The sequence below is a fragment of the Pagrus pagrus genome, assembly GCF_965226575.1.
Source record: "Pagrus pagrus genome assembly, chromosome: 23".
Taxonomy (NCBI): Eukaryota; Metazoa; Chordata; class Actinopteri; order Spariformes; family Sparidae; genus Pagrus; species Pagrus pagrus.
Window position 1 is genome coordinate 1,786,616 of NC_140205.1, and position 10,000 is coordinate 1,796,615.

The 10,000-nt window shown below is 42.6% G+C and overlaps 1 protein-coding gene across 7 annotated transcripts in view; it reads right to left on the reverse strand.

Moving 5' to 3' along the window:
* Positions 1-10,000, reverse strand: part of grip1 (glutamate receptor interacting protein 1) — a 63,199-nt gene that overhangs the window by 42,878 nt on the left and 10,321 nt on the right. The gene's annotated exons all lie outside the window — the stretch shown is intronic.

The window sequence follows — 10,000 nt, forward strand, 5'->3', positions numbered from 1 at the left end:
AGAGGAGAGGAAACAAGGTGAGGAGACGAGAGGAGGATCAAAGGAAGGAGAAGGATTAGAGGAGGGAGGAAAAAGAGGAGGCTAAACAAGGAGAGGAGAAAAACTACAAGAAGAGGAGGAAGACAGGAGATAAGGAGGTGGAGGGTGAAAGGAAAGGAGAGGAGAGGAGAGGCAGCACGAGGTGGCAAGGAGAGAAGAGGAAAAAGAGGAGAGGAGACAAGGAGATGAGGAAGAAATGAGAGGAGAGGAAACGAATCTCGAAAATGACAAACACAAAAAGGATGGAAATTAGGAGAGACAAGGATGAAAGGAGAGGAGACAAGGACATGAGGATCGAAGGAAAGGGGAGGAGAGGACAGGAGACAAGGACAAGAGAAGGAGAGGGGCTAAGGATGAAATGAAGATAAGGATGAAAGGAAACTATTGAGTCAAGGAGAGAAGACGAGGAGGAGAGGACACAAGGAGAGGAGAGAAAACAAGGAGAGAAGAAAACCTATAGGAAGAGAAAGATGATAGGAGGGGAGATGAGGAGACGAGGGTGGAAGGAAAGGAGAGGAGAGGACAGGAGACAAGGACAAGAGAAGGCGAGGAGCTGAGACAAGGAGATAAGGATGAAAGGAAAGGAAACTATTGACACAAGGCGAGAAGAGGAAGAGGAAAGGAAACTAGGAGGGGAGGAAGACAGTAGAGGATAGGAGACAAGGAGAGGAGAGGAAGAAGAGGAGAGGAAACGAGGGATGCTTTCCATTCATGTAATTGTGCTTCCTCTCCTCGTTATTAATATTATAGCTCCAACAGGAAGTCAGACATCACTCAAGTTTACTGACAAAATAAAAGCCTTCACTAACTTCATCTTCAGCTCAGCCTCCACTGGTTTAACATGTCAGCTGGCTGCGGTGGTGCTCAGGTGTGTCCACTGGTTCATTGAGATGAGCAGTAGGTGGCGCTAATCGTCCAGTCACAAGAAGGAAGTGCAACAAGATGAAGCCATGAAAAGATTATTGTTGGTTTTGTTTGCCACCGTCAATAAACCTCAAAGAAGAAGAAACAGAACCGGACATCTACGAGGGAACAGATGTGGGAACCTGAATCTAACTGTGAATATCCAGGAGGACGGCGCTTCTTCTTCTTCTCTGGGAGCAGAACGATGTGCATCAAGCAAGCGTTACAACATTAACTCAGACAGACTCACATCTCGTTACCACCAGTGTTATGACGCTGACCAGTTTACCTGAAGAATACGTCATCGTCTCGTATCTACAACAGAAACTATGAATGAATCATAACACACTCGTGCGTCTCCTTCCACTTCTTCTTCATTAGCTAAAAGCCTTTTATTCTTCTGCTCCTCCGCTCCGAGTGTTTCTCGGCTCATTAAAGGAAAATGAGGTCCAAATATTTGTCCTGTGCAGCTGCTCAGTTATCAGAAGTGTAAAAGGGCCCGAGGCTGGAGAGGATCAGCCCGACTCTACCTGCAGTCTTTAACAAATCACACACTTTAATTACAGATTCATTTAACTACATTGTGATTGTTTGTTCTGAGATCAGGCTGCAGCTGTGATTATGAATTTTATTATTATAATCTGCAACTATTTTGATAGTTTATTAATCGTTTCAGCCATTTTTAATCAGGGCTGGACTATATGGTCTTATAATGACATCACAGTATCTTTAGGCTACTTCTTAATATTTAGAAATCTCCTCTAAAGATCTTCATTAGTGCTGTGAGCGGGCGACAAAATCAAATATCACAATGTTTGTGATTAAATACCTCAATATTGATATTGTGACAATATTGTAGAGGTGACTATTGGTCCTCTTGATGATCAATAATCATCAGTAATATGGATATAATGACAAGACAAATGACATCACTTTACTATAACGAGCCTTTAAATTGTCCTTAATAAAACACACCTGAGAGGAGAGGAGGGTTTCTGACACTGTGGTGTGTAAACACCTGATCCTGACCGTCAGTGAGGAGAACCAGCTGCAGTCCGACGGCCTGATGCTGGTTAGAGGTTTCACTCAGACTAATAATAAAGGGATATATGTTGGATATGTGGAGGTAAGATAAAAACGATCCCTCTATCTAATGGGACCCTTTTAAAACCATGAGTCACAGACAGTACGAGCCTCGAGCAGGAAGCTCTGACGACAACAAACGGAGCAAGAAGCAGCTACACAACAAAGATGTCTGGAGAAGAAGCTGTAGCCTGAGACAAACACAGACACAAGTCTTGATTTTGTTAAATAAAACTAAACTACAAACTGAAAACAATCATAAAATGACTGAAGCTGATTCAGATCGTATCAAAGAGCCAAACTGAACAATGCTCCCTGGCAACAGCTGCTCCGGGGGGATCCCGAGGCTTCCCCGGGCCAGATGGGAAATATAATCCCTGCAGGTGTTCAGGGTCTCCTCAGGGTCTCCTCACACAGATCTCACCCTGTCCATTAAACCTGCTTCATTACTGACTGAACAGTTCGAGGAATAAACGAGGACACAGTGAATTAAAGTGACTGACGCTCCAGTGAATCGTTCGTCCTTCAACGAGCTACGTGCTAATAATCGACTTTCTAAAGAAGCTGTGAAGGATGTTCACTCCTCACTGCTGCTCACACAGACACAATCACCACATTTATCTGTTTGTGCGATTCAACACACTCTACTGAGTGTTTACATGAACTTTAATTGACTTGTGACTGAAGCAGGGAAACGTGACTGCTTTTCACAGAAGCTTCCTGGATGATTTGTCAGCAAAGCGCTGTAAACGTTTCCATCACCGCGTCACGAGTATAACGTTAAACAATGACAGCCATTCAGTCAGCGTACGCACTCGAATACTTCAACATCATAACACATAGTCGGGGTTCACATCTGCAAGTGGTGCTACAAACACTGATAAACGTGAGTGTCTGCATCAATCACCTCAGTTTCCGTCCGTCCAGATGAGAACACAAAGTTTATTTTCAGTGACACAAACACTGTTTTCTTGTGTACGAAAGACCAAAACACAGAGAAAAAGTTTTGAGAATAACCTACGAGCCTGAGGACAGGGCCAGAGAAACTATTACTATATGCAACTATTTTGATATTTCATTAATTGTGTCAGTCATTTTTAAAACAAAAAAGTGGGTCTGGACAGTTTGGTCTTATAATGATATCACAATATTTTCATGCTACATGAAATCTCCTCTAAAGCTCTTCAGAAATGTTCAGACTGGCCGACAAAATCAAATATCACAATGTTTTTGACCAAATACCTCCATATTGATATTGTGTTAATCTTGTAGGGATCGCTGTTGATGATCAATAATCATCAGTAATGTGGATGTAATGACTCAGTGTGTAAAGACAAGTATTAGAACAAGTAGAACATCACTTTACTGTCATCCAACACCAAAGTCTCTATATCACCACATCCATCATCTAAGATATCAGATATCGACCATCATGTATATTTATTTACGTACATATTTTTGTCATGTATGAATAAATGAAACATATTTTGGTTTCAGGACGTCACTTTGAGCTCTGGGAAGTGAAAATAAGGCGTTTCTTACGACTCTATAGCAACTTCACAGACTAATTGATTAATGATTAAAACAATCAGCAGATTAATGGATATGAAAATAATCTTTAGTTGCAGCCCGTCACATCGAGCTGCCACCTGAAGTCAGTATCGTACACTGACCCAGTTTGTTTCTGTTCAGAGTCTGAGCTTCTGTAAAGTTGAATTATGAAACAGAGCACCAGAAAAATCTGCACCAGGAAGTTTAGCCCACTTTAGCTCCACTCACGGTTCTGATTGGATTAACAGTGACATGAGACTTCAGTCAGATGTTTCTGTTGAGCTGTCACACTTTGTTCTCTGACCCTTTCAACCTCACACACAGTGCAACCCGGTAACACTGAGTGAGTCTGTGGATTAGAGACTAAACTCCGTCTCTGGTTCAGCGGCTGTAACGTCCTCCGCTCTGAGGACGTCTCTTCAGTTCTGACAGACAAACGTTCTTATTGGATCAAATCTGCGTCTCACACTGAGCCACAGGAGCGACGAGACGACCTGACGCCGCCGAGGGATCCATCCTGGAGAAATGCTCCACATCTATCTGCTGCATGTGTTTCTCAAAGCTCTACATACGAGTGACGGCCCAGATCCTGATCCTGGTGCTTTAATATTGATTATGTGTCGATATGGATCCTTACGTGAGCAGAGGAGGTGCAGCGATGATTAAAAATGTATCTGTGGCTCTGAAGTAACAGCTGGCTGCACGAGCCACTTCATCCAAATACCAAAAGGTCCTGGTTCAAACTGTGGAGTCCATAAAGTTGAATTATTGAGATGAAGTGAATGAAAATTTAAGTGAGAGACTGAGACTCCTGAAACTGACGAGCAGCGATCAGAGAGGAGAGGAGAGAGGAGAGGTCTCACTCTGCTGTTAAACACCAGAGCTGCAACAATCAATCCACTACAATTCAATTAATTACAAACTATTCTGATATTGACTGATCGACGTTTTATAGATCAGACGACTGAATATTTCTTGATTAATCAAGATGATGCAGACAGATTAATCAACAATGACAATAATCATTAGTTATCATTAGACACCTTTTCTCTAATGAAACTCAAGCACTATTCAAGTACTTTCAAGGTGATTTTCAAGCTTTTCTATCAACTCACAGCTTTATATGTAAACACACTCATATATACTGAATATTATTGTTTCACTTCATCACATTAAATCAGATGTTTTTGTCCAACAAACAACCAAAATGATGTTTCACGGTTGTGCTTGAATAGAAAGCTTCTAGCTGAGACGTCCACTAAACTGAGAGCACAGATGAGGTAAACAAACGGCTGAATTAAACACAAATATGAACATTTAAAATGACTGAAAACACGACAGCAGACAGAGAGGCTTGTTGTCTTGCTGACCTGGCCATCGTGTCCATGTCGACCCCACACGGGGGTTACAGTGTTGGGCTGGCACAATTTGGCTCCAGATGGACCCCATGTGTTCTGTTAATGAGGCCTGGGAGAGCTCAGAGTCAGTCCCATGTGGTGCAATAATCTCAAGGCCCCTGAAGGCCTCCGGTCTAATAACTGTGTCCAATTAATACACTTAATGATCGGGGCGATGATTGGACCAGTGTGGACCACAAGTGGAGACTACAAGTGTCAGTAAACACCTCATCTGTGTGTGAATTTGTCGGTCATGAATCACTGATCTGACATCAGCGATGACGTCAGCTTTGGGAGAAAATACTTTACTTTTTGTGGCTGAACCACCGAAGAGTCGGCTCACAAGATGCTCCTGTTTAGTAGTTACATTTAAAGGACTTTAGTACTGAATAATAATAATAACAATCTTTCTTTCCTACATTTCATTTGATCGCTCTACATTTCCTTCCTCACGTTGCCCATCTGAGGCTCCACTGGCAGCCCGTCCTGGATGCTCCCTCGTGGGCATGTTGGCTGAGGAAGAGAGAGTCGGCCAGTCTGGGGAAAGCAGACTGTGACCAGAATATTATAATCGTGCACAGAAGAGGATGATTAACCAGGTTACTGTGTTTCATCCCAAACAGAATCAAAGACATCATATGGCTAAAAACAGGGTCAATCTGTCGGCCCGTTTGAACGGCAAACAGGCTCGAACCCTCGCCAGCTTTTTAAATATCAAACTGAGTCAGAGGAGGCTTTCATGCCCATCCTGTTCAAACTGATGCTTTTGTTTAGTTTCATTTGGGGTAAAAGATGTAAATTGAACTCTTCAAACAACGCTGCCTCCGGTCGTTTGTGGTGTGAGAGCAACAAACAGGACTTTTGTCATCATAGAAATGTGATTTAAAATGCTAAACTGCTAGTAAATCCATCTGCTGCTCATGAACTGTGAAGGAAACAATTAAATCAAGGCTGTACTGACTGGCAGCATCATAGCGGTTAAATCATTATTTTGGATATCTATTTGTTTTGTTTAAACCCGACATTTCTGCACAGCTGTAGACTGACTGATGGTTTTGGCTGTAAACTGTCCAAGAAACAGGTGAAAAATGTTCATTACAGCTTCACAGAAACCAAAGTGACGACTTCAGATTGATTCTTTTGTCAGAAAACCCAAAAACTCTTCATTTACTGCCAGAAAACAGCGAATCCTCACTTTTAAGAAGCTTTATCTGTCTTGGCTTTTCAGAAACAACATTTTCACCCCGGAGTGTCACGCTGTATTAACGAGGCACTCTAACAACATTAATTATATTTAAAGGGCTGCAACTAACAATTATTTTCATTTTTAGGTTCATCTGTTGATTATTTTCTCAATCAAAATGTCAGAAAATTGTTATCAGTGTTTCCTCACCGTTCAGTTTACTGTCACAGGACGAAAGAAAGCAGAAAACATTCACATTCAAGAAGCTGGAATCAGAGAATTTAGGCCCTTTTTGTTAAAAAATGACTGAAACCGATTATTTAATCATCTAAACATTTAGAGGTAAAGCTTCTGAGGGGCCAAAACAAGGCATTATAAAACCGTGTATGAAGTGTATGAACTGCACTGCAGACCGGGGTCTCTGTTAACGGTGATTAACCATATAACACTGTATACGATTTGTGTATAACATTTGCCGAATTTACAAGAAGGCTCAATTAATTAATAATTTGTCATAGTCAGCATTTCACAACGTTTCTAAAGTTCCTTCTGACTCAGAAACTCAAAAAATCGAGCGATTTTCAAAGGGAGTCTGGGGAGCTTCTCTCCCTTGTCTCCTTGCTGCTTTGACCTGAAGCATGTTGGTCCCAGCTTTTAACATTAACACAAAAAACATGGATGTCACAGACGTCACGACATCAAAGAACTTATTATAGAAAATTAAGTTGTTACATAAAAAGATCATATTAAGCATCTGCACACGTCTCACTCACTTAATCTGATGAATCACTTTATCCAAACTGAAGGTGTATTTTAGGGCGATGACGTTTAAAGTGAATAAAATCAAACTGTGAAAATGTTTCATCAGCAGCTCGTTAAGTCCATTTAAATATCCGAGACATAACGATCCCACAGTGATGTTTCTGTACAGGACGACCTGTTCTTCATTATTTATAACGGCCGGTCGATTTTCAGTCTGATAATCGTCATAATCAGGTTTTTCTTAATGACTCAGTCTGTGACACCAGAGGACGTAAATCTACAAACTGTTAAAGATTCACTGACAGTTAGTTTGAGTCATCCGTCTGCGTGACTTTTACAGTTCATGAAAATTAATTTAAGAATCCAGTTTTACAAAAAAGGCTCATTTATCCTTCGTCCACTGATGAATAATCACTTATTATTCTGTTCAGTCGTAATTAATCTAATAACCAGCCCTGACTGTAATCACTGACATCATGTGTGTGTCTGTGTGTGTATGTGTTAACTGTCATTTCTCCGTCAGCAATTTTTCCGTCTGTCATGCAGCAAGGCATCGTGGGAAACGAGAGCTGTCAGGACATGACAGGGGTCAGAGTTCACACACACTCACACACACACTCACACACACTGACTGTCACTGTACACCCTGCAGACCAGCTGTCAATCACTGTGTCAAAGGTCAGAGTTCACAGAGGTTTACTCTGTCTGTGTGTGTGTGTGTGTGTGTGTGTGTGTGTGTGTGTGTGTGTGTGTGTGTGTGTGTTTGTTTGTTTCCTGTCTGTCTGTTCTTAGACATGTTTAATCTCACCTCAGGACACACACACACACACACACACACACTCAGAGAACAGTGTGTGTGTGTTGAACCAGTTTACAGCCTGTCGCTGTGGGAAGTCAAACAGTCACTGTCAGCTGTGTGTGTGTGTGTGTGTGTGTGTGTGTGTGTGTGTGTGTGTGTGTTTGAACAGGTGAGCAGTTTGACGGATCATATTTCATCCGTCAGTCGTGTTCATGTCGACTCATATTCCTGAAGCATCTCTGCCTCATTTTCCCGACCGACTTCCCGGGAACGTCTCTGTGGCGTGAACACAAACTGTCACATTCCTACACGAACGTGTTAAATGTTCAATGTAACACGGAGCCTGTTCACACGAAGACTACACGGACACCATCGGTCCTGTTTACATCGTAAAAAATAGGACGGATTCTTTTAAAACCGGCGGAAACATCACTGGACACAATGAGCAGAGGTCGCTGCAGCTTCAGGGAGCTTTAAAGAGTTTGTTTGTGAACACTGTGGAGCATTCAGCAGCTGAAGAGACAGCACAGGATGATATATTATGATAAAGGCTGTGAGGTGCTTCAGAAAGATCATATGTCTATAAGTTGTTCTGCTTCTCTCTGTATCATTACATTACATCACAGTCATATTAGCCACTTATTCAATTCCTAAAATACACATCCAGAGAGATCTGCTGTTCAAGGACACTTCAACATGAGGACACGAGGAGGCAAACCAGCCCATCCACTGAAGCCCGACCTCCCGTTCCACCTGAGCTACACCCGCCCCCGCAGCATCACGACCATAACGATCTTTATTTTAAAACTGCCAATGAATCTGAGAGAATATCACAATAATAATACTTCTGAGCGAGGAAAATCACGATTCATCTGCGTGTGAAGTTAGCTCCGGTGTTAGCTCAGGACAGCCGTCACGACTCCGCCTCCCTCACCTGTCAGACACTCCTGAGGGCTTGGACGCCCCACGAGCACGCCTCAGCGATGCTCCACACTGACAGACCTGACAGCCGGGCAGATGGTCGAGGCACATTTACTGACACAGGCAGGAAGAGAGAGAGGATAAGAGAGAGAGTGTGTGTGTTGCTGCTAAAAATGACAAGTGTGGGTTCATTTGCATATCGCTCTCAAGCCTCTGCAGCTCTGTAACACGATTGGACGCCTCCTCGGTGTGTGTGTGTGTGTGTGAGTATAATCTGATTCTCCACGCTCCACTCACACTCACACACTCACACACACACACACACACATGCACAGTTTATCCTCTCACTCCCCCTGCTGGTCGCTCGGACGCACCGCAGCCTTCAGAGACATCAGCTGCATTCAGAACTCTGAAGAGAAAACAACACGTTTTAGACGCTTCAGAAGGTCGGAGTCCTGCTAAGAATTACCCATGATTCACTGGGGCAGACAGGCGGACAGACAGTGATTGATAAAGCCTGAGGGAGAGTGAGACAGACAGAGAGAGAGAGACCTACAAACAGACTGAACAAAAGAGAGAGAGGGAGAGATGAGTGAATCTATGGTCTTAATGGACTGCTGAGTGACTGACCTTGATTCCTAATGGACACACACACACACACACACACACACACACACACACACACACACACACACACACAATGCATTGACTTCCATTCATTCCCTGAAGGCTCGACTCATCCTGAACCTAAATGCAGGAAGATAAAGGACAAACAGCTGGACGACAACCGGACTGAAGACAAACAGGAGGACACAGATTGATCAGACTGATCCTCCAAACACACAACATCTGACTGATATAAGGTCAAAACACACACAGCTCAGTTAGTAATAATACTAATAATAATCAATAATACAGGAATTTAATGTCCGTTTCAAAATCATACAGACCCAGGTATGATGGAAAACCAGCCGGGATAATAAGGCTGGATTTATTAGTTAGATAGTGGAGATATGTCTCTGTTTTAAGACTGTAGGACTGTAACTAACAACGAATTAATTATTGAATGTTTTTGATTGATCATGTAGTCCCATTCTCCCTGATCCCCTCATCACGTCTTCAAACTGCTTCTTTTGTTCCAACAAACAGTCCAAGTAATAAGATTTATAGTCTTGTATGGAGGCTCCTGCTGAACAGTTTGAAATACAGGATCAAAATCAATGCAGCAGAATCATAGCTGTCAGAATCAGGCGCCTACATTGCCCACAATGCAACTCTTCCTGTGACAGCTGTGTGGTAGATCCTGATGTGTTACGCTAGCTCCTCTGCTCACTTCTTTCTAAAACCAACCAACAAACCAAC